General features: G+C 42.4%; 1 protein-coding gene across 7 annotated transcripts in view; it reads left to right on the top strand.

Annotated features, from left to right (window-relative positions):
• Positions 1–25,892, top strand: part of PRICKLE1 (prickle planar cell polarity protein 1) — a 103,446-nt gene that overhangs the window by 57,665 nt on the left and 19,889 nt on the right. The window contains exon 1 of one of the 7 annotated variants that reach the window (XM_044755744.2): positions 22,135–22,158. The exons of 1 other annotated variant lie outside the window; for it this stretch is intronic. The gene's annotated coding sequence lies outside the window, so the exon portion shown is untranslated. Of the gene's footprint in view, positions 1–22,134; positions 22,159–22,263; positions 22,744–22,799; positions 22,988–23,167; positions 23,309–25,892 lie in introns of those variants that run through there. 5 more of the 7 variants (XM_014864264.3, XM_014864262.3, XM_044755746.2 and 2 more) reach the window with 5 other exon arrangements.

Here is a 25,892-nt window from a genome sequence, read left to right as displayed (position 1 = left end):
TGGAATGAAGGCATTGTTTAACAGAATTTAAATTCTGTTATTTTTCATATTACAAACTCAAGGCTAAAAGAGACATTCTGAAACCTTTCAACGGGGGCATCAAACTCCAGAAATTCATGCCTATCTGGGGTGCAGAAAGAAATCCCTTTATTATATAGAAAAAACATCTTTCAGACTACCAAAGAAAATACCCCACTCTTCTTGTTAACTGCCCAGTTAAGTATTTAGAAACACATTTGACTTTTATCTACTGATATTCCTCTCCTCTCCTTTCAAACTCAGACCTCAAGGACTGCAAGATGTCCTTGACCTGTGAGGAGGCAGGACAGCTGGTGTTTGGGGATGGCCTTAAAAACCAGCCCGTGGGAAAAAATGAAATAGGGACCTCTGGTTAGACATGGCAGTTTGAACACATGCATTTAGCTCTGTCCTCTTTCCACATTTCACTAAAATGACAGTAAATAAATTATTTTTTAAAAAGAAGATAATCCATAAAGATGAAGAGAATGGGAAAGAAGAAAATAACAACAAATTTTGGAGATTGGAAACAGGATAATTGGTAACTGACTTAGAAGACCCAAGGGCGGCAGATCCTAATCTAGAAGTGAATAAAGTTGAGAAGCAACCTGAGTTATACCATAAAACTCCCAAAAGCCCCAAGAAGCTTTATCCTTTAGTGAGGGCAGAACAGAGGCCCTCTAGATGGTGAGATGCCAGGCACGGTTGAGGGAGGGGTCCCTAACCAAAAGCAGAGGAACCAGGTAACTCACCTTGACATGGCCTCCACATCATTCAGCCAGGTAACACCCTGTAGGCAGGAGACGGGGAGTCTTCCCTGGAGAATCTGGTTGCCAGAACAGGGGAAAAGATGAAACGAAACTAAAGATACTGACTTTGAGGGTTCCCCAAGGAAACAGCCCAATTTATATTATCTTAGTCTACAGTGAAGACGGAATCAAAAAACTCCCTTTCCTGGCCCCATCCTCCTAAATACAAATAGCTTCCAATCAGCTTTTTAGTGTCTCACTCTGAAATATGAACAGATAGCCAAGGATCATCAGACACTGGAAGAAATATCTAACGTGATATGAACACAGAGAAAGATAAAACAGATAGTACACAGGGTGAAGAAAACTTTAAATATGTATCATTAATATCATCTGAGAAAGGAGAATACCATTATAATTAAATTAAATAAATACCATTATAATCTAATACCAAGTAAACAAGGACAGAATACTACAAAAAAAGGAACCTTCATGGATAAACCAAGGAGCTCGTGGAAATTAAAAACAAGAGAGAAGAAACAGAAAACCATTCACTAGCAGTCTTGGAAGCTACAATATAGGAAATCTCTAGAAAGTAAAATAAAAGCACTAAGAAATACAGAATAGGAGAGAACAGATGAGAAAATTAGAAGTCCAGTCCAGGGAGCTAACGTTTAAATAGGAGGAGAAAATGGAGGGAAGAATATCGTCAAAGAAATAACTGCATAAATTTTCCTGAACTGAAGGATGTGAATTTCTGGATTACAAGGCCCATCAAGTACCCTTTACAGTATTTGGAAATAGACTCATACCAAGGTACATCATCAGGCAGTTTTAGAATGCTAGGTGCATAAAAGGTCCTACAACCTTTCAGAGAGGGAAAAAACCTGTCTCATGGAAAGGATGAAAAGTCAGAATGGCAACACCGGAAGCTAGAAGACAGCAGATCAGTGCCTCCAAAATTCTAAGAAGAAATCAGTTTTGGCTTAGAATTCAGTAGTCTGCTAAAATATCATTTTAAGTTAAGGGTAGATGCAAGGTTTCAACTACCTCCCATGAAAGGGTACAGGGGATAGAGTGAGGGTAGAAGTAAACACGTAATGCACTAAAAAATAAAGAAAAAGAAATTGAAGTCGTAATATCTCTGTGCTATCTAGAGAAGTGGCGATTAACAGTAGAAGAATCAGTAAAAAGAGCTGAACATGGTTGCCTTTGGGAAGCAGAAAAGGGGAGAAGCAGGGGACAGCTATTTTTCAAAACAAACCTGTTAGAATTGTTGGATTTTTGAACTGTGTGCTTGTATAATTTCAATAAAATTAAATGTTAAAAAGAAATTTAATAATAGAATAGGCCAAGGGCCGGCCCAGTGGCTTAGTGGTTAAATTCACATGCTCTGCTTCAGCGGCCCCGGGTTCACCAGTTCGGATCCGGGGTGCGGACCTACACACCGCTTATCAAGCCATGCTGTAGCAGGCGTCCCATATATAAAATATAAGGAAGGTGGGCACGGACGTTAGCTCAGGGCTAATCTCCCTTAAAAAAAAAAAAAAGAATAGGCCAGGATGGGTGAAGAAACTTTGTTCTCATTTTAGTTTGGTAATATGGATCTTGCAATTTAATACCTTTGACAACATATGATAGATAAATTGTTCAGATTTAATTTTAGCTCATCAGCCCTTGAGTTTCCCAAGGTGTTTCTGTTGGCTTGCATGTGTTAGTGAAATCATTCTTTTGTAACAATAATTAAGCTGTATTTGGATAACTATTTCTTATGGGAGCACTGACAAGAGATTCAGAAAAAAAAAAAACAGATGATGATCTTTCGTCTTCCGCTGAATAACCATGAGAAAAGAGAATTATCTGAGGGGATTTAATAGTTTCCCAGCACACACAGAGGAAAGTTTGAAATGCAGAAAATAAAATGTTCTTAAGTCCCAGAATAGAAGACATAGTTTCAGTTGCTGCAACCTGAAACTAATTGCTTTTATTAGATCATTAATGCTTCATGATTTGGGAATATATTTGTATACCGTACAACTGTTGGACTATTTTATTACAGTGATGACGCCTCAAAGGATTTTGAAAGGCAACAAATGTATCTTGGAATGATTATAGTCTTGGGGCTACTGTGTATAGTAAATTGAATAGCTTCCTAATATACAACGAGATTGTATCCATGTTTTATTGTATAATTATTTTTAAAAAGAGACAAACTAAAGCTTTAAGAGCGACGTAAAAGATGAGGGAAGCCTTGAAGATATATAAGTACAGGGAGGTGAGAATGAGTTACTTCAGGGCAAAATGCAGCTCTTATTCATCTTTACACCCCAGTGTCCAGCACAGTTTCTTATATCCATTTATGTAACAAATATTAATTGAGTGCCTACTATGCGCCAGGTTCTGAGCTACATCAGTGAACAAAATGGATAGAAATCCTTGCCTTCTTGGACCTGACATTCTAGTAGTGTGGGGCGTCGGGACGGAGGCAGTGGCCAAACAAAATGTTTGCATAAAATACATGGTCTGTGAGATGGGGGATAGGTGCTAGGCAGATAAATAACTCAGGAGAGAGAGATGAGGAGTGTGGGGCGGAGAGAGAGCGGGGGATGCAATTTTAAATGGGATGAATACATAATAGGCACTCTAAAATGCTTGTTGAAATTATTTCTTGATAGGAAACAAATCTGTGCTTCTCTGGGGACTTTGTCTGAACTCTTTATTTGGTTTAGTAGTAGGATCATCCTGTTGGGCATTCAAACACCTTGTTGGGGTTGAAGCAAAGAAAGAAACTTGAAAAGAACTAGGACAGGGTTGCCTGCATAGCACCAGCCCAGTGGAGGATGGTTCCGTGAGGGGAGAAAGGAGAAGCGATGCAGAGCCTAGCTTCCTAGATCTCAGTCTTAGCGGTCTTTAACAAGGCCACCAAGCTCTTTGCAAAGTACAAAGGATTCCCTATAAGAATGGGAGGTTGCTTGTTTTTAAAACACTCTTGATATCCTGGAATGTACCAAGCACAGGTTTTGACGAAGAAAGAAAACTTTTTAACTTAATTGTTGGTCCAGAAGAGATCAAGCTGTTGCCCATTTGGCCTCCTGCAGCATCTAGGTGCCTGGGTTTCTTTGAAATAATACTATTTATACACATGTCTAATACATATCCCCACGAAAGGCCTGGGGCCCCTCAAGGGTAAGCTTTTCCAGTCATTTTCACAGATACTGGATTTCCATACCCGTTCTCCTGTGGCATCTGATTTGGGAAAGTATGTATTTGGTTTTGATTTTCAGGGAAGTTAAACCAACAAGGCCAACAGATCAGAGCCCCCACCACAAGGCAAGAGCCTCAGAGGGAAGTCAGTAAATACTTCCGTTATCCTCAGACCTGTAGACCTGTAGGCCTTCTCTTTGCATCCTGCAAGCCAGGATAGTCTTTCATTCTTATTTTTCTCTACATCTGCAAAATGCATGTGGACACCTGCAGATTATTCTGGGTTATCTGCAGACATAGTTCTTTCTCTGTCTCTCTCTCTCATTATGTGCTGAGGATGCAACCCCTGATGCTCAGCTTCCATTCCCCCAGCAGCTTCCTCGCCCTGGTAGGGTAATGAGACCTTGTCTTTGGAGAACATGGTGTTTAGAGTAAATGGTGTTTAAACTGAAGTTCCCCCCTGGCTTTGTTGGTAAAGAGAGAGAGTCCTTGACTACTCTGCAGGCACAATGCCCTTGACCATCCTGCCTGTCCTTTGTTGTGGGAGGAGCTGTTGGAATGTGTGTGTAAACATCGCAGTCAGGGGCAACTCAGGGCATCCTGCCGGCCGTGCCTGCTTCTTTTGAAGTGTCTGGTGATTGTACCATTGTCATGCCAGTTGGAGGAATCCTTTGTTTTACAATGGAAAGGCTCTGAAGAGACAGCTGATAAGACTTGGGACCCTGGTGTGAAACTGACCCTTTGAACTAGGAAGAATCTTTTAAGATAAGTAAGCCTTGGCATTTTTATCACAGAACTTTTTATTAGAGCTCTTAAGGGAGCAGGTTAGTGTCATTCCTAGGCATGTAAATAAAGGGTCTTCAAGCTCTTCTGTCATGACACCAACTAGGATATGGGCTCCTTTTTTAAAAAAATGCAAACCTTCCAATTGCCGGTCTCGATAAAGACTTTTGGGCAAATAGCATCAGTTTGGGGAATTCATTTGTTTACTGATTTAAAAAGATTAATTATACCGGGAATAAAATACAAATGAAACGCATTTAAAGACTTTTTCAAGAAAATGTTATGCTTTCTGACTGCAAAAATGATTTTGATTATCCTTCAGACCAAATGGCATGAATTATTTCTCAGGAAAGGTCATTGGTAGAATAGGAAGTAGAAAAACAATAAATGGTAGTCATTTTTTAATTGATATTTTAATATCCTGAGCATTCTACGTCTTGGATATTCTAATAAAATTAGTTGTTTTCATCATTCAGCCGTTCGGTCACTCAGCAAACCCCTTACCGTGTGACAGGTGTTAGGCTAGTTCTCAGATGCAGGACTGAGCAAGGCTGACTTGTTCTCCATTCTCACAAGTGTTCCAGCCCAGCAGAGACCTCAGACATCAAACAAATCATTAAAGGGTGAACAGAATATGGTAGGGAAGTGACAGGTGCTATGGGAACATTCTTTTTAAGTCCTTTAGAACTTTATTCTGGAATGTGCTTTAAAGGAAGAATTTCATTTTCCTTTTTCAACAGTTCTTTGAGAGTTTCCATGTTTTCTGTTCAAATTTGCTTTCCAACTTTTCTTTCATGTTAGCCTAAATGCATTTCTAGACAGTTTCCCGAAATAGAACTTTCCATTTCAGACTAAGGAGCTGCAGATGAGATGGGGAATTTAGGGTACATGTCTGAGAACTTTCATTTGAAGTTTTATACTGTCTGAACTCCAAAGAGACAAAAAGAGTCCGTGGGGCTGCGCAGACTTTCAGGCCCATCGCTGTCTGTGGTCCTGTCTGTCAGAGCAAGGCCCACTGCCCGCAGGCCACTGCCCTCAAAGGGAAGACGTGCAATTGTTTCTACTTCACCACTCCGGGGTGTAGCAACAAGTTCTAAAACAGCCTTTTGGGTTAAAGGGGCTCCTGTGTATACAGCTGACCTCCATTCCTAGCTTTTCGAGACTGAAGACTCAGAAAATGACAGGATTTCACAGCTAAAAGAGCTTAGAGCTCATCTACCGTTTCGTGGTTGAGAAACTGAGGCCCCGAGGGGTCATGTCTTCCAGCCAGTGAGGGGCAGGAGCAGAAGTACATTGCCTAGCCCCTTCCTCAGCGTCCCTCCCAGACTCAGAGTGGAGCACCAGCATCTCCGGAGGAGCCTGAAAGAGGACCCCGCTCCACATCTGTATCCATCCTCCTTTTCCTTTTCGCTGCTTTCGGTACCACTCTGCCCATCTGTGTTTGAAGCCAGGCAATTCTGAGATATTTCCCATGTGTTTAACCTAAAGCAAATTTCTCTACCTATTGTTTTCCCTTTCAACAAAGAAAGAGTAAAGCTGTTTATAATAGCTCTCTAAATAATAAATAAAGCTCTAAAGAATAAAGCTGTTGACGCAACCACGCTTTATCAATGAGTTCCGCTGATGAATTTTACATTTCTCATTTCAGCTATGGTGTATACCCATGTATAAAACTGTTGAGCCCAGACCAATAAAGTTATCCTAAAAACTGCTGTAGGGATTTACAGATTTATTACCACTTGCCTTTTTTTCCCCCCAAACAGTAGCTCATTTGTGGGAATTACGTTACACGTAATGTTCAGTTCAATTTTAAGCCAAAAAAGTTCAAGGTAATGGTACAGGATATTCTAACAGGAAAGTATGTTGTGCTAAGATTATTGCCATGTAATAAAGTTCATAGTGCCCTTAAGCAGTGTGAGTATGGAGGATCCTTTATAAAAATACTTAGGCTAGGGCCAACATTCCACCCCTTCCCCTTTTCCTGTTCCCTCCTTCCTCCTCAGAGCCACACTCTCCATACTTTTTATTTTCCACTCTAACCATTACAAAGGATTATTATCTTTTCATGATTTTTTAAAAATGTAAAAGCAGTGTTCGCAGGCATCATTAAAATATATGTTCACTTTCGTTTGTTTATACGGTTAACTTTTGTAAAAGCCCAAAGTGACAAATTGATGGATTAATTTGAATGAGATTGACATAACTGCATTTTATACCCTGATAGAAATCGCACAGGAACAGAAGTTGCAATCTTACCCTCCTGTGTATCCTTCGGTGTATCTTTACCTTGTTCTCTGGCTAATGAGGAAAAATTAATACTGTCAATACTGTGATTCAACCCGGTGATAAACTTATGTATCATCTATCACATGACTCACCATAGTCATCTTTGATTTCTCTGCATTAAATCAACACAGATGCACTGGCTTTGGAAATGTCCATCAACATCATTTAGGCTCTGCTGCCGCTCAGCGCAATGCCACCATCATTGATGGTGTGATGGCGATCGGAGGTTAGTTTCCCCAGAAGAATTCTTCCTTACAGTAATATAATAGCTCAAGAAAAGTTCTTCCATGCAATAAGACAAATTAGAAGACATGCAAGAGAAAAGCTGTAGAATTGGTGCAAGAAGAAAGGAAGAATACCATAGCAGAGAAGAGCAAGAGATACAATTGTAAACAGATGGAATTGTTTGTTGTTGTCACTTGGGGCAAATAGCAAGTTGTGGAATAGGGCAAACTTCTTCTATCCTCTGCCAAGAGAGTACTGTCCCAGTGAGTTTGTTTAATTCAAAAGGGTTCAAACACCTTCCCAGCTTATGTTTGTGAGGGTCGTGTGATTAGTGTTTTTCTACTTTGTCTACACAACTTGATCTGCTTAGTATTTTCAGTAAATATCTGCTGTGCCCTCAAATGACATGTGATCTGCCTGCTATGTGTCCATGTGCTGGGACGCTAATGAACACTCAGAACTCAAGGAGACAGCAGCTGCCCAGCAGCCTTCAAGCTTCAACAGCCCTGCCCAGCAGGACAGCAGTTAATTTACATCAGTGGGAGCAACACTTGCCTCAAAAGCTTCATGAAAGTGGAGCTTATGCATAGGAAATGTGTTGAAAATTGCAGAAACTATGCATAATTAAAATTAAGCATTGCATGTCCCCAAAATAATGGGTTTAAATATTAGATGTAAAATGGCCTTAATTTCTAAATTTTTCATTTCATGCTTTTTTAACATGTTCCACTAGCATTCGTGAGAAACCATAGTTTTAAAAAGTTGTGTGGATTAAAACCAGCACCACAAGCCACACCAAAAGAATAGTTTCACCTAATATAATAAAAGAGAAATTAACTTTCACTTGAGAAAGACATTATAACTAAGATCTTAAAATCCCTAAAATGACATTTATTCTCTTAGAACTTTCATGAAAGAGATCTGAGATTTACTCATCAGCATGGCTGCTTCATGAGCAATATTTAAGAGCTTGGAGCGTCCAGGTAGAATTTCGCATTGACCAACTACTCAATGAAAACTTAAAGCAGCTCTTCTTTATCATTCCACAGATTTACTACTCTCCTAGGAGAGCTCGTAACCAAAGCGAACAGTGTCTATAGACAAATGGTTCCAAGCCCGGTCACAAACTGCAGTTATGTAGGGAGACTGTGTGAAATGCAAATTTCTGAGTCCTCATTCAGACTTAACTGAATCAAAATGTATAGGGGTGTGGTCCAGGCATCTATATATTTTTAGGCTTTCCAGGTGATTCTTACATTGCCAGCCAGCTCAGCATCAATTTCTGTTTGATCACTATTAACATGGACAACCTAATTCCCATTCATAATATCTAATAGCAAGTACTCTTGCTCCATTCTACAAAGAGAATTTTTAAATCCATATGGCAGACGTTTTTGGAGTATCTGTGCACGACAAAACAATTCCAGCTTTGCTGGGAATTACTGGCCTGTGACCCACAAAACACAGACACTCAATCCAAACCCATCTATCCCCATGGATACGTGGTCAAGGGGCAGGCCCTTGGCAGTCATGTTGGATTCTAACCCCAAAACTGAGAGGTGGCCATTTTTTAACCTCATAGACTGAGGAGCCACAAAGTCCTGTCTGTGAGGAGAGAAGCACAGAAGTGTTAACCAGAAAGAAGCAGAGAGAGACTGGAGGAAGAATGCTGCCTAGGTTTCTGAGGGATTCTATTTCTGAATCACAGTCATTCTCTGAAGCTCAGCTACATTCCTGCCTTGTGTCGCCTGAGACACCTCTGTATACTTCCAGTAAATGATCACTCCTCACCCTTTTTCTCCTTAAAAGTAGTTTGGTTTCTGTTGCTTACAACCATAGACTTCTAACTGATACAAACGTCATTCAGTATTTTCAACACAGCCCAGCTTGCATCAGTGTAGTTCCAGAATGTACCTACCCTGCTTGCATGCCACTGTGGAGTCAGTTTCAGAGTGACCCTCTTTCCATTCAGATTTCCTGCCCACTAATGTGGCTTTTTTTGGAGGCAGCTGCCCTTTTGTTCCCCATCAGAATATTCTCCTTAAAGACCCTTGAATTATAACTGAGCAATTTTCTTGTGCTCTGCCCACTAAATTTCCCTGAAGAAGAAGAAGTTTCCTTTCCTGGCACCACTCCCAGGACTCCTGTCCAGGAGAGGTGCCTCAGCTCACTCTGGCTCTGTTTTCAGAAACCTGTGTTCAACTTTTACCATTCCCTGCTTTTTAAGTACCCTCATACTTTAGGATGGTGACTTTTCCTAGGACCCAACTTTTCTTCAGATCTCGTCTCCTTTTTTTGAAACCATCGGCAGAATTGACACTTCAATGTGATTATTATTTAGAACGTCTAAAATCCCATGTATGATTTTCGTGAGGAAGTGGGGTTTTGTTTCTGTTTTTTTTTTGCCACAGAGTCAGAATTTAAACTAGATGTTTGTCTCAAACCTCTTTTTCCCCAGAATCCCTTTTGTCACGTAATTAAATAACCAGACCCTCCTTTGGAATTATATGCAGATTTGGTGATGAGAGGACCACAGGGAGGACTTCGTGGAGGTTGTAGGAAGCTCAGCTTGACCTAGCCTTCATCCTTTCATGAAGTGAGTTGAGTGAGGGTATGAAGAAGGTGTGGGGATAAAGCAGAGATTCCCACAGCTGAGAATTACCCCAGCTGCTAGGAATTTTCTCATGTGTATGGATTTCAGGCATTCACATTTCCTACACCTCTAAGACCCAGAAGAGGAATTAACTTACGTAATTTCTGTTACTTTTCCTTTACTTTTGGTTGCATACTGCTTTCCTTAAAACAGATAGTGAAGTCAGTGACTCTTAATTGTTTGTTTCGTGTGTGTGTGTTACACTGAAAAGCAGTAAATAGACCATCTCTTGTGATGGTTTTATAAGGTCTGTGCTCCTTTCTCAGTGGTTACTTTGGTGAAGATCTGTATTGTGATAGTCTATTTTGGGAAAATTCCAGGGATTTTAGTGTGTCTTAATTTCTTTACTACTGGGCACTCCAAAGAATCCATCCCCTTGTGTAAAATGAGTGTGAGGGAAGTCTGGACATGCTCATCCCAGGTGGGAGTAACTAAGCCCAGGACTTTACTAGATAAGTAACAGGTGTGAAGTGTTGTCAAAAGGCTCTTCTCTTTGACAGCTGAATTGAGCCATAAAATTTTTGAATAATTTATGCAAGTCTCTGGAAGCCCAGATATAGATTGTTAATCCAGGGTTCAGAATGCACTCGTGTCAATTTCACAATGAAATCCTTAAAGTTAATTTTTTCTTGTATCTCTTATCTTTGGCCTAGGTGAAAATATTCAGATCACCTCCTAAGTCAAAATTAATTTTGTAAACTATTATCCATGGTCTTAACATCTTCTGTTTGCTTTTAAGTAAAATCAGAGTTTATCATAATCATGTGTTTCAGTTTATATTTTAAAATATTACAAGATGGCCAAGACTGGGGTTAAGAAATCTTTAAAACATCTTTAATTTCAGTTAACTGCTAAGTTTGCAGAGTCTTCTTGTAAGCTGGATTTTTCCTCCTCACAAAACGAAAAGCAACATGTGGTTTGTTATATTCACTGCTTTTCGTAGCCTGTTTTGCATTAGGAGGTTATGGAAACCTAAGACTGAAAACACCATAAAGAAAACCTTACAGTGAAGGAAAGAAATAGAGAAAAGGGACGTCTGAAACTTGGCCCTTTTTCCCTATCTGCCCTAAAAATACATTCCAATGTAAAATGTGGGTCCCTGATAGTTGGAGGGAGAAAGAAGCAGAGAAGCAAAAAAAATAGTTTTTTTAAAATCATACCTATTAAGTACCCTGGTTAAATAGTCCCTATTTCCCCTTTAAGAACTATCTAAAACATAAAACCATCTGGAAACAAAACACAACTGTAAATGTCTTTTCTGCAAATTAACTGTCAGTTCCTCCCCTACTCAAAACTAAAACTGCCACCAGGAATCCACCCCATGAGGGTCATAGCTGCCATACCTATTGGCTGGCTTCTAGGAGTAACATGGCAGAGGCCCAGCCCACTTTCTCCTAATTTCTCCTAGCAGTGTTGATAGTCACAGTGAATATTTTCCTCACAATGCACAGAAAATTTGCAATAGATAGCACACTAGCAGTTGTCTCGAATTCTTTTTCTCCTTATAATTCCGTTATAAATTAAATTTATTACATAGCATCAGCATTGTAATGCCTAGAGTTTCCTATTATAGGCTTTCAAAGATCCCAGATATTCATGTATGTGATCATATTTAGTCTCCCAAAGAACTTTTTAAATTAGGCATGAGAAACAGAGTGACAAGCGTTTTTCTGTAGATTTTAATTTGCCCGATTGTGCAAAAAAAAAAAATACTGCACTTCATGAAAGGTGTTGTTAGGGATCAGTCAGTTGCATGTTCGAGAAAGTCATTTTAAAGTTTCTTGGAAAGACAAGAAGATGATCATAAATGTTGCTTGGGTACGAATTTGCCCTCCTCTTTTATCTTTTGAGTGGTGGCTTCATTTGAATGAGTTGTCTAACCATATCATTGGGTTCTTTCAAAAAACCTTTTGACTTCATAGCCTAAAAACATGATATGTCATAAAACTATTTTCTGTTGATACTCTGTCTTCACTAAATTGCTTCTCCCTCCCAAACATACTTTTCCAAAAGGTAGAGAGAAGCATTTCAGAGATTCCTGGAATCTTGTTAGAATCTATTGAAAGAGAAGCTAAAAACTTCAGAAATGATTGAGAATGGAACCGTGGTTTGATCTATTATGTAAGCAGCAATGCAATCAGCAGTCTTAAACTGGAACTAGAGTTTGTGTTAAGTTAAAATGTTTGCCCTTCAGTAGCAAGCAGATTGTCTTTACAAGCGTGTGCGATGTCATATGAGTCCTAATAGTCTCCTATTATTTGAGCTCATCTGCAAGAAACTTTTGTTGGGGGACATACTGGCAACTAGAATTGCCCAGAAATGCTGCCAGAGAGATTATTAATTCTATTGTCTTTTTTTTTTCATCTGCTGCAACTAAACTGAAGGACATTAGTTAAAAGAAAAAAAAAAGTAATGTATTATAGTTCTGGGAATTGAGCTGTAATCAATTTTGTCTGACAAGCTTATTAATGGCTGCATTATTTCAGTGCCTTTTGCCTTCAGGATGTCATGTGAGATGTGTTCAGTAGAATGGGTCACCCACAAACTATAAATTGAAGCGTTCTCATGGTTTGCCCTTTGTTCAGCATCATCTGCCTTTAAGCTGAGGAGATGATGCTTGGGCTGCTGAACCATCCAAGAATGGTACCCTTATTTGATTAAGAGCTTAGTACGCTCTGATACTGGTACTGACTAATAGGCAACAGAGCAAACTGTTATATAAATGATCGTCAAAGACAGGCCAGTTTTGTTGTATTTGGACAATAAAACGATTTTGGGTCTATAGAAATTAAAATGGCACAGTGAACTGCTTCAAAAAGCTCAGGGTCTCGTTTGTCTGAGGATCCCCCAGGGTTGGGGTGGGGGTGTCCAACTCCTTTGAGTACACAACTCTTTGGTCTTAAAGACCAGCAAAGCTAATATATTGTCATTGAGCTCCCCTATGTGAGACTAACAATTATGGCTTCATTTCTACCTGAAATAATATGGTACTAAAAACTTCTTGGGGCTGGCCCGGTGGCATAGTGGTTAACTTCGCACACTGCTCTTTGGTGGCCCCGGGTTTGCGGGGTTCGGATCCCAGGCACGGACCTACACACCGCTCATCAAGCCATGCTGTGGCAGTGTACAAAAAACAGAGGAAGATTGGCACAGATGTTAGCTCTCAGATAATCTTCCTCAAGCAAAAAGAGGAAGATTGGCAAGATTGGCAATAGATGTTGGCTCAGGGCCAGTCCTCCTCACCAAACAAACAAAAAACCACTCCACCACTTCTAGAATTATTCCTCCTACTTTGATGATATTGCTGAGGAACAAGTTGGGGGAAGCAAAAGCACTTTATTTTGCCATTTATAAGAAGCTCTGCTTTAAAAGCAGTATCTATACCAGCCCCTTCCGCCTTTAGCCTGAGGATTGTGTTTGACTAACCTAACTTCCAATTTCACTATCCCACACACTCTAAGCCCGATGTTATAGATCCCCTATCACTTTACATTTAGTTTTGTGTCTTAAAAATTATTCTTCAGTGTGGTCCACAACGGGCTGTTCATGACTTGGTTGTATCTTAAAAAGGTTTGGATTTGAACCACTGTAAATGGGTGTTGGATCAGACAGTTTTGCATATGGAACTATAGACCATGTCACTTCAGGGTGTGGTACATATGCAACTGACTGGAGAAGAGTCCACTCCTGTAGTCCTGGCTTCTGCACCTTACCAAAACTAACCATATTTCACCAAAGTCTGCACCATCAAGTCATCCTTATTATGCTCAGCACTGTGAAATAACAGAAGGGGACACATACTGCTCTCCAGAAGCATCTAATCTATAGATAAGATTAACATACAGGAAATTATGAGCTGACAGCTCAAGAGGAGATATCCTGTTTGCTGTGGTCTGTGTTAATCTGGTGATCCAACATCACTGTTTTCACTGAAAATAGCTGCATACTGAGCCATTTGGGATGGGTTGACAGAAGGAGAATGGAAGCATTTGGGAAAACTCTTTGAAGGAGCTAGAAACACTAGAAGGTCTATTGCTTGAAAATATCTCGCTTCCATACATTAATATTAACCAAAATAGTGACTATAGACCATCCTTATTGGTGTAGCTGTTGACTAGAAAGTTGAGCCCCTGGGTCATCCCAAAGCTGTGCGCCATAGGAAGGGAATCACATAGCTCCACTTAAGAGACTATCTGATTGAAAAAGAAAATAAGCAATAATTTTGGTGGAAGGACTGCCCTGAATAAGATGGGGTCTTGGGAATAAAGGAAAGTCTTAGAACAGTGGGAGCGCAGCGTAGACGCCCTTGGTCTAATGGGGCCTCAGGAAGCATTTCCTGGACCCACCCTGAGTTAAATCAAGTAAGAGTTAGCCAGGCAAACAAAAGTAAGTGGCTAGACAGCGCCAAGCAGGATTAGGCAAAAGGTCATGAAATAGCATTGTGGTTGGAAACCACCAATTATAGAGCCAAATGTGAGCTGTGACAAGTGATGGAGATTGAGCTGGAGAGATCAATAGGGACCTGAAATGGAGGACCTTCATGACAAAGAAGCCTAGTTTTATCCCATGGAGGTGTTGGGAAAACTTTGAAAAGGAGATTTGAAACTATGAGAATGACATAGTCAGATTTGTGGTGATCAAGTGAAGGAGAATGAACGTGGAGATGAGGAGAACTGAGGAAATGAGTTAGGCCGTTGTGGTATCCTAGGGTGGGGAAGATGGGGCAGTCCGTGGTCATAGCGGTAGCAGGGAGGGATATAGAGTCAACGGAGAAAATTTAAAAGATACAAAGATCTTATAACTAACCGAATGAGGGTAGGCAAAAAGGAGGACGCCTAGAGTGAAGGAGGCGTCTGTGATAAGAGGTTTCTGGCTTACTCGGAGTATCAGTGGTACCAAAACCACACTGGGAGTCGATGAGGAAGGAGGACATTGGTTTCGAGGTGGGTGGAGCCCATGCTTTAGAAATTTGAGCTTTCTAAAGAGATCTCAAGTTAGCCAGGTAGTTTGAGTTCATATCAGATCTTATAAGCCAAAAAGAACAAATGACCTAAATGATAAATTTGATGAGATTCCTTTAAATATTAAACTGGAAAATTGAATCTCAAATTAGTTGACTCACTTTTTTTTTATCCAAATAAAAATAAAGAAAAACAGAATCAAAGGACTGATAATTGAGATATAAATAGGAATGCTGAATATGTGCAAGGTCTCAGTCAGGTTCTGGGGAGGCCCAAACAAGGCATTCATTCACCACTCAACAAATATTTACCGAGAATCCGCTATGTACCAGGCCAAGTGCCTAATGGACCAGGCCTGGGCATCCAAGCACTTGCGAAATATCACTAATCAAAACAGATGATCCTGCCCTTAGCCCCTCTATAATGCAGTGCAAACTCAGTGTACAACAGACGAAAGGTCCAGGCATGAAGGAGAAAGGAAATATTCATTGTAACTTGTATCCAAAGACCATCACTTATCTAGAACTATATGATTCCAGACCCACAGAACAATTTGAATTCCAAATCCTGGCCCTGGCACATCTAATTAAAGCTGGTAAACCAGTCTGCACTACAAAATCACCTTCTTCAAATTCCCACGGTTGCAGAAAGGTTCTGGGATCTTAGATAAGATAAAGAAATGTTTTGGAAAGCTCTGCTGACCTTTTTCTTTTTGGCAGGAGGCTTCTGGCTGCTTGAAATAATTCTTTGCTGACACCTCTCTAAGAACACCTTGATCAGTTATAGCACACAGTGACAGTGTTAAAAGCTGGCATGCCTTTGTTGGCCCAGATTTTCCCATGTGGAGAACGGACCATCTTAGAGGTGGTGGAAAGTTTAAATACATAAGAAAATACACAGGTGAGCAAAATAGCTTTGAGTATGTAGTTTCTGAAATAAAGCAAATATTGTATAATTTTAAAATTAAGGCAAAGCAGTATTTATTATTTAGATGTCTTGTATAAAACAGTAACTGCTAGATAGTAGACCCTTACTTAACATACTAACTCTCCATGCCATTTTGATCTCCGCAGTAGGGGGTAGTTGAATAGTTTTTCTACATAGATTATCTTCCAACCTGAAAATCATGTGCCTGTTGATTTTATAATGATGGACTGTGAGCTCTTTAACACTAGGAGTTGTCAATATTCTATTTTAAAGGTGAATATCAATAGGAAGATAAAGTTTATAAATGCCAGTCCAGGGGCTGGCCCCGTGGCCGAGTGGTTAAGTTCGCGCGCTCCGCTGCAAGCGGCCCAGTGTTTCGTTAGTTCGAATCCTGGGCGCGGACATGGCACTGCTCATCAGACCACGCTGAGGCAGCGTCCCGCATGCCACAACTAGAAGAACCCACAACGAAGAATACACAACTATGTACCGGGGGGCTTTGGGGAGAAAAAGGAAAAAATAAAATCTTTAAAAAAAAAAATAAATAAATAAATAAATAAACAAATGCCAGTCCTTCAGGTTACCTTGACTTGTCACCCATGGGCAGTGAAAAATATATGTGGTTTCAAGTTAGAGCTCGCATCAGGGCCAAACTGTTGGTTGTTTTCTCAAGTAACCTGTGGGAATGCTGGCTCATTTAGGAATGTGAGCACCCCATCTAGCACCCCCTTACCCCCACCATACAGACTGGGCCACCACAAGTTTGCTTTATTCGCCATCAGACACACTGTCTTGTCTTCTCTGCCCTTGAGTACTGAGGCAGCTTCTAGGATCTTCCCATCTCATTTCCCTGCATTGTTCTCTCCGCCCTCCCTCTAATCAGGGTATAGATATAATCATGTCACTCTTCTCTGCTTAAACTTCTGACTCCCCATAGGTAGCCCCTAGAATCCCTTAGAGGTTCTGGCATGTGCAGCCATTCACAGCTTGGTCCTGTCTTCCTTGGGGCACTGTCTCCAGCCCCTCCCTCCTATCTCCCTGTGCTCCCATCACATTCCCATGGGTTAGCTAAGAGCTGCTCACTCTTTTGGCCCTCAAGCTTTGATTGGCTCAACTTGGACTAGGCCCTGCTCCTTATCCAAGCTCCTTCCCATTAATTATCCCGATCAAATACTTCTACTCCTTAAAGGCCCAGCTCAAAGGTCACCCCACCTTCACAATTCCTTGATCCTCACCTTCTAACCAGAATTGATTGATCAACATTTCCTCTTATTCCTATATTAGAATTTTAATCACACCTCAACTATAATTTAATCACAATGTATCAAGGTTTGTTATGTATTTTGGAAAATAAAATTATTTTTTCCCTACTCATCTTATGTATGTTTCTAAGCATTTTTAAAAAATAAATCAAGATATAAATAGAGTATGAAATTTAGAACAAGAAGTCCTTAAGTTAGGGGAAGGGTCTAGATGTAATAGTGCTGCCCTTCAGCAGATATCTTTTGACTCAACTAAAGAAGCTGCCAATGAATCAATGGATGGAAACATGAGGTATTAGCTGGAGCAGCTCCTGCTCCAGTCAGTATGTCTGCCTCCATGGAAAGGTGGGACTGGTGACACTCCCTTCCCAAATTACTGTAAATAAATGCAGCGGAGATGTCACTCTTGAAATCTGTGACTGAGAGGAAGACAGCAGGGAGAAGAATTATGTATTCATATATTTTCCCATATCAACTAATACTTAAATCAGGAATGTCACTTTTTTTTTTGAAAGATTGGTCCTGAGCTAACATCTATAGCCTTTTCTTCTTCTTCTTCTTCTTTTTCTCCCCCAAACTCCCCAGTACATAGTTGTATATTCTAGTTGTAGGTCTGTCACTTCATGCTTCCGAACTTTTCTCCCTCATACTAATATTGTAGTATATTTTCTTTGTTGTTTCTTAAACCGTTTACAAAAATTTTATTTGATCATTATATAAGAAAAGAAAAAGGTTATCAATAACATGAAAATACATTTATTTTACAAATATAAATTTCTATAATCTGCCCTCCCCTAGAAACCATATTAATGGTTTAGTATTTACATTCCTCTAAATAGTGTTGCTATGCATATACTAGCCTATATAGTATTAGTTATAACAATGTGATCATACTGTATATTGAGTTTTGCATCTTAATAGATCTTAGGTATCCTTGCATGTATAGATCTCTTAATAGTTGTTGGAAAGTTTATTCATTTCTTAACATTTTGGCAGTTTTTTAGTAATAAAGACTTAAGAATGTTTGTGTTCAACCACAGATCTACAGGAGTTGAGAAAGCTGAAGAACTTAAGGTCAAGATGCTTGAATACCGGTTGAATTATCTGTCCATGAAAAGTAGCAAACATTTCCTGGGGTGGGGAAGGGTCTTTTAGAATAGTTGGGAGACAGGGGTGGGGTGGGCGAAGATGGCTGTTTTACTAGAAGTTATAACCCTGAACAAGAGTCTGAAAGGACCTGACACCATTCTCCCACCCAGCGTGGCCTGTAGACTCTTCATAGCACAGCTGTAGACACCTGTCTGGTATTAGTGTCATAACCAGCTGTTGAGTTTTAAGGGACTCAGAAAACGTTAGAACTAGTGGAGCCTCTGGGAGCATCTAGTTTGAGATGGAGGAGACTGGGGGCCCCCTTGGAAGAATGGGGGGGCGACGGAGGTAGTGGTGGGAGGGGTTTGGAAAGAAACCATCCCAGAGCTTCAACAGACCAGTTTCACTTTCAACTGTTTCTATATTGAGATTCCTATTTTAGTTGAAAAATGGATTGTGTTCCCTCCTCAAAAGTTTTAACCATTGACCTAGCCCAAACACTAGCTTTTTTAGAAATGAAAAACCTAAAGCTTAGAGAAGTGATTTATCCCCGATGTCACAGAGCTAGTAATTGACAGAGAACAGACATTGAAGTTTCCTAACTCCAAACCGAGTGGTCAGGGTACTGGGAAGCAAGGCTCTTCCCCCCTCAGAAAGGAGGGGGGTATGGGGGGAAGGGACAGGTGGCTGGGAGGATTGGAGTAGTAAATCTAAAGAGGGATTGGGTGTAGAAAATGTTAAAGAACCAGTGCTCTCTAATCACACTGCTTTAAATATAATCAAAGGGGAAGGAAAGTAATTGGAGACCTAGAAAAGCTGCACCCTATTATAAAACACCGTCAAGCCTGTTAGCTCTGGGAAGAGCTGCTATCTGCCTTGGGGCCCTTCCCTGGGGGTGCGACAGACTCAGCTAATGGTAACTAGAATTTGCAAACCTTCAGTGACCCACCAGGCTATATTGCCCAATCTGAGGTACAACAGAAATGTTCAAAATTAACAAGAAAGACAGACATTTTACATAAACTTTCAGTGGTAACAAATTTGGTAAAAAGCATGAAGAATTATTATGATTATTCCTCTGGATCTCATTTCTTTATCTGGACAAGACGTAGGATCCCACTGGTTGTTGTCAACTCTACAATTGTATGATTTTGTGATTCTTTATTTTAATTTTAAAAGCCATTTTAATTAGAAATGACATCCTACGTACAGGAGTCATTTGTGATTCTTTAGTTACCTCTAGTCAGAACAACCCATGGTCAGAAAACCAAATTGCTGTCCTAGACTACGCTGTCACTGAAGACTAAAGTTGTCACCTTACTCAACATTACACATGCCAACTGCCCCTCAAATTTGGTGAGTGAGATGTCATTGGATGACTAATAGGGCCCTCCATCTCTCTTTTCTATTAAGAAACTTAAAGGCATCCAGACATTTAAATAGACTCTTCCTAGACTGCTGGCATTTAGTTACAAATCCTTCCAAATGTCTGAGACCAAGAGCAACTCTTACTCTTAAAACTGAAAAGCAGGTCTGTTTAACAAATGAAAAGACAGAGGCAAGGAGCAGAAAAGACCTCAAGGTCACTAAATATAAATCACAGGGGAACTAAGGAATGGCACCAACGTTTGCTTTATATTCTGTACTTTATCTCTTTTTTCCAGACCCGAGAGGGCTGGCTGGCATTTGACAAACAAATGCTGCCTCTTTATTTCTCTGCCCTTGGCATTTTTCTGTTTTTCTATCATAGTCTCCTCCGTTAGGACATTGCATTTCGCTCTGGTTTTAGGTTAGAAACAGAGTGACTTGCACAGAGTGACTTGTTGTAGCTGTGAGGGCCTGAGAAGAATGTCCAAAAATCATTCACTCATTTAACTCATGTTAATGGGAACTTGTCTGCTTCATCCCAGGCATGATTCTAAGTGTGGAGAATACAGCAGCAAATCCCCAAGGTCCCCACCTTCTCGGAGAGGACAAAGACAGCAAACATGAACAAACAGACACATAATGTCAAGCAAAGCTGAGTGCTATGAAGACGAATAGCACAGACAAGAGCAAGGGTGATAGTTAGGATTAGGGAGGTTGCAGGCCTCCTCTGAGGAGGTGACGGTAGAGCAGAGACCAGGATGGGGTGAGGCAACCAAGTCCTGTGAATTTCTGGGCTTCCTTTCTCAGCCACCTCTCAAGTGTAATCTGCAAGCAATGAATATTCCACCAGGCTGAAACAAAAGGATGCTGGTTGGGTGCCTTGCTCCTCATCCTGCATAAATTCACCCTTGACAATAATAATGTCTTTCAGACCAGACTAAAGCCTGTTGCATTCAGATTGAACATTAGTAGGAAGCTTTTAACTTTCTCCAAACGGCTTCATCACTAAAAACACTTACAATAGGCAATAAAGCTGACAGTACCTGTTGAAAATATAACAAACAGTATTTACAAGTTACTGCTTTGGAGGAAGCACACTTACAATGGCTGACATTTAATACTGATAAGTGTTGCTATGGTTTGTAGTTGGGAGGGTTCTGTGGCCTTGGCTAATGTGTAGCTCTCCTTTAAAAGCTGTTTCCAAAAGGATCCACTTGGCTTAAAGCATGGGCTGCTGATACTCCCTTTATCATAAGGATGTGATAGTTTGGGGTTTATTTAAATCAATAACTGATTGCTCATTTGTCCTATAGATACTGTCAGTTGATGACTTCCTGGAGGAAGCCCAAACAGAATGAAATAGGGAGAAGGAAATCTGACCTAGGTATTCATGGTTAATTTCACAGCTCCCCAGAGGAAAGTGGTAACCTTTGAAGTCCTCTCCCCACCCTCCCACAAAGCCCCACACAACTTGAAGGCTACAGGAGCTCAATGTTAGAACTGTTTGGGAACTGTCTTCAAAACGAATCTATATTGGCCAACAGAGTCTATTTGAATTACAAATCCTGTTGTCTGAATCCATTTCCAAACCAGTCTACTGCCAGAGTCACAACTTTTTTTGTCTCTGCCACTTTAAAAAAGTATCTTAAAAAAAGCAGCCTCTCAGCTGCCTTGCTTTGCAGCACAGATAACAGAAATTGGCCACAGAGTTATTTACTTGACTGCTCTATTTATGGCAACTTGTTTGTGTATTTTTAGATCCCAGTTACAATGGGCGCTTGTGCAGCTGTATACTGTAGAAACATACATGTTGCAAATCACTCCCAAGGGATCCTGATGGTACAAGGATTTTTTAACCTAAAAAAAAGGTGGGACCCTGAAGGAACGGGTGACCATTTTAAGTTGGTTTTATTTACTTGCATTTTATAAATTGACAAAGCTCTTAAATATTGCATCTTTTTCTCTCCTTTCCTTTGGCATTTGATCACCTGTGATAAGGAAGCCGTTGCAGAAATTAAAATTTGTAGTTCATAAGAGATTCAGACCTCTGCTGTGGATTATTATTCATCTATCGTTTCTTTCTGGGCTTGCCTTGAGGTCCCGTTTTTACATCTCTTGGTCCTTTCTGTAGACAACTATTGCCAAACTTTGCTTTCTCTTCGCGTACCTAGAAATTGCTCAGAAACAAGATTAGCCTTGCGTATGGGCACGTTCTTGTGTTCGAATAATGAAATTCACTTAACCTATTTATAAAAGCTCCTATTTGTGTACTTGATTACGTGCATCCCTTGACCTGGCTCCTTTTCTTTTGCTGTTATTTACTGATAAAAATAAATCTCCTGCGCTAAGCAGTAGGAATCTCTCCGAAATGCAAGAGAAGTCCTAAGGGGAGAATTCATATGTTAATGAGCCCTTCCAAGTGAGAACTTGGTTAAACGTGCCATTTGCTGACATCATTGTTATGGGCAGAGTGGAGACGATTTCTGTAAGAGGTGGCTTGCATATTACCCCAGCGTTTTGTGGCCCGCGCGTGCACCTGCGGGAGGGGGAAGTTTACATAAGCATCATGGGGTCTTTGCATCTCAGCTGCTCTGAGCACTCAGGGTTTCCGGGAATGGAGCAGGCGGACAGAGGTGGGTAGGTGCTCCAGCCACGAGATTGGCCAAGTGGGTGGGTAACTTTTCCAGGAATAACGTGCGCGCGGGACATCGTGAAGACCTGCCAGGGGCACGGTCAGCAGTGACAGTTCCTGGAAAGCCGGCAGCGGCGATATGTAGCTGGGCAGGCGCCTCCTGCGGACGCGAGCGGGGAGCCGACCAGGGCTGGCACCGCGGGCCGGGCGGCCAGCCCGCCGCTCTCCGCCCTCCGCGGAGGGTGGGACGGGTAGGAAGCGAAATGGTTACTTTTTAATGCGGGCTCTGGTTACTTTTGAAGATCGCCGGCCGCGGGCGGGCTCCCTGCGCAGAGCGGAGACCCGCGTTTTTCTCTCCGCAGTGGAGAATCCTGGAGAGACGTAGAGCCGGGCTGTGGGGGATGCGGGGGCCTGGACGTGGCGACTCAAACAGCGGGGAGCAGAGTCGGCGACGCCGGCAGGGACCGAGGGTCTCTGGGGAGTTGGAGGACCTTTGCGGGCCCCCTCTGGGCTGGTTAGGCTGCTGCCGCGGGTGAGAATCGCCGCGTTGCCCCGAAAGGGGTTCGTAGTGCAGCGGCCCAAAAAGGTGCGTCACGCGGGGGCGGGGGAGCGACCCCTCGCCCGCCGGGCGGGGCTAGCGCTGCGCCGCGACAGGGGGCGCGGCCGGCCGCGGTGCAATGGGCCCCGCACTCGCTGCCCCCGCCCCTCGTACCCCGCCCTGCTAGGGTCTCCTCCGGAAATGGGTGGGCGAGGGTGACCTGGAGGGCACCCAGCCTCGTTTGCCTTCGAGAACTGCGCCGGGCCGCCAGCCTCGGCGGGTCGCAGAGCTGGTGGGTGGTCAGTGCGCGCCGGGGGCCGGCGGAGTCGCGGGGCGCCGGGAGGGGCTGGGGCCGCGCTCGGCCCCGCGGCCGCAGGTGGGGAGCCGCTGTCTGGCCCCGGGCTTGATGGCAGCCGGGCGGCGGGGGCTGGACGCCGAGGGCTGCAGGGTGCGCGCGTCGGGGCGCGCCCGCGGGGAGGGGGCTGCTCGTCGGAGGCTCCGGGAGAGACGCGGGGACCGGCGGCCACTCGGCACCGCCGTCCAGCCGCGGGGCGAGTGCTGTTCCTTGGAGGTGACGCTGCGCTGGGAGGCGGCGCGAGGCTTTTTTCTGGAGGTGCGTAAGGGGGTTCGAGGGCGACAGGTCCATCCCCGGGGCCCGGGGTCTGTTCTCTGCGGGCCCGGCAGCGGCGCCACGGAGGGGATCGCGGCCAGTCGCCGCGTCTGGAGCCCGGCCTCCGGGTACGACAGGCCGGGGAGGCGGCGAGGGGCAGGGACCCGCTCCGACCCGCGGCCCGGCGCGCCCCCTCGCGGCTCGAGCAGCCACCGCCGCGCCAAGAGGAGGGACAGCGGGGCGCAGGGGGCGCTGCCGCCCGCTCGAAGGTGTCCCTCTTGGCGATGCGGGCCTGGGTTGATCCAGTGGAGCCCCAACAGCCATCCCTCGCCCCCTGTCTAGAATTAGCCAGCCGAATCTTCCCGACGAAGGTGCCATCCTTTCCCTCCGGCTCCCCTCCCGACCCCTTTTTTCCAAAAGCTCGGGTTTTCACATTAATCTCTGTCAATATAAACCAGGCTATGTGTGGAATTTGTTTTTACAACTCGGGTCTTGTGACTTCTCAAACACTTTCTTGAAGTGTTTTCTCTGGAAACTTGTTTCCAATGAGTGCTGTAAGTTGCACAAAGAGGAGTGTTGTTCAGGAGCCAACAGGTGACGGCGTGAAACCTGAGTCTGTGTGTACATTGGAGTCGAGTCTGGCTGCCGTTTCCTTGGGCCGCCGTTGAAAATGGAAATTCAAAAAATCAATAGGAGACTGACTGGAACCGATTTGGAGAAAATATCTGCATCCCCCGTTATGAAAAATAAGGAGTTCATGGGAACAGCGCCTTGCGTGGTCCGCCTCACGCCACAGCGTGCTTTTGGGATTTTGTCTTTTTATACCGGTTTGCAGCCAAATAACCTGACCCCCAGAGCGTCGCCCTGGCAGAGGACCGTGCTTTGTCATCATGTTTCCTCCTTTTGTTAAGCGGTCTGTCTTACTGTCGTGGAATGTATTTGTGCATGAAATTAGAATGCTTTGAAACCCTGCAGAGTGCACATTTCCTCTTGGAAAAATGGAGAGCTTCTTGGCAATTGGATGGTACGTGACAGGCCACTCAGCTGTCGGAAAATGTACGAGTTGGATGGAGGTTTACCTGGAAAATAGAGCAAGTGCCAAAGGGCATATGGCCTAATGCCACTAATTGGTAGGAGGTCGTTTTAGTGAAGGAATGTTTCTGAGTAATATCTCCGGATACTTCATGATGTTTTTATTTTACAGTTATCTTTCCAGTTCATTTCAGTATAATTGAATTGGACTCTGTTGGCCCTGACTTTTGTCTTTAGCAGACAATAGGCATTGAGTGCTCTTTGGGTGTGTGACAGCTTTAAAGAGGTAACAGTTTACTCTCTTTTTCCTGTGAAAATCAAATCTTGATTGTAATAGTTTTGATACCTATGACTTTTAAAGGTCTCTGTATTTTTTTTTTTTTTAAGTTTTAAGTGAAGGACACCATAAACAGAGAAATACATGTATCCGTTAGGGTAATATATTTTGTGTGTTGAAAAGAATGGAAGTGTAGCAGGTCTCTCTCCTGTCAAATTAGTGGGTAAATTTAATTCACCTGCATATGTAGCCTGGCAGAATTAGAGCAGCTTTTGAATGGGGGTGTGTGATCTGCATCTTCTATGTCCTAAGGCCTTGTTAACAAGCAGTTTAACAAAGAAGTTGTTAAGCAGTTTGTGGCCCACTGGATGGCACTTAGCAGCAGGGGACACCTAGGGAATGTTAGCCCAACTGACTTTACAAATCAGTATCTGTTCTGGTTTTTGGTGATCAAAGGATTTCTGACGTCCCTGGGCATGTTCACACAAGAAAGACTTTTTCCTAGGGATCCTGCAATGCCATGGTAGTCTTCTCATAGGAACTAGAGTGGAATTACATTGGGAAAAGTATTTGTAATTAGGAGTATGACCTTACACTTCGTATTCAATGGCAGGCACTGAAAATTATTCTGCTTTCTATTTGCATGATTTTGATTTGATTTGGTGACTTGGTCCAAGAAAATGATGAATAATAGGAACCATACCAGAACTGATGTACAGCTTTAACCTCAATATGTATCTGATTGAACTCATTCTCCTCAACCCCCTCAAATTCTCATTCCCTTTCTGACTTGCTTATGTAGTATTTCCATATTGGTTCTTCGTCTTTCAATCACCTAAGACTCAACTATTTTTGACTCAGTTTCCCCTTTCTTATTGGTTCCTTTTACTTTCTCTCCCTAAGCCACCATGTTTAGGCTCTCTTGGTGACACTGGGCTATTAGGCCCTCCCCAGGTTCCTTTTCTCTCTCCTGACCATCACTATCATATTTTAAGACCAGGAGTGGCACCCTCCTATTCATTGTTGTTTCCTATTGCCTGTAGGGTTAGGTCCGAAGTCTTCCACCTGGTGTGTATAACTCTTGAAAATCTTACTCTGTGCTACCAATGCCATTGCTTCTTTGGAAGAATCCGTCTTCCGTTGAAACTGTCGACTCTTCACTGCCTCTGCACCTATGTCTGCTGTGCTGACTTATTAAGCTGTTTAGGGAAAAATAGTAAAGGCTTGTTTATGTGTATGTCAAGGTCAATCAAAATAATAATCCTTAGCCATTCTGGA

The sequence above is a fragment of the Equus asinus genome, chromosome 22 (genome assembly GCF_041296235.1).
Source record: "Equus asinus isolate D_3611 breed Donkey chromosome 22, EquAss-T2T_v2, whole genome shotgun sequence".
NCBI classification, from domain to species: Eukaryota; Metazoa; Chordata; class Mammalia; order Perissodactyla; family Equidae; genus Equus; species Equus asinus.
The sequence above is the reverse complement of the archived record's forward strand: the minus strand, read 5'-3'. Positions and strand labels throughout refer to the sequence as shown.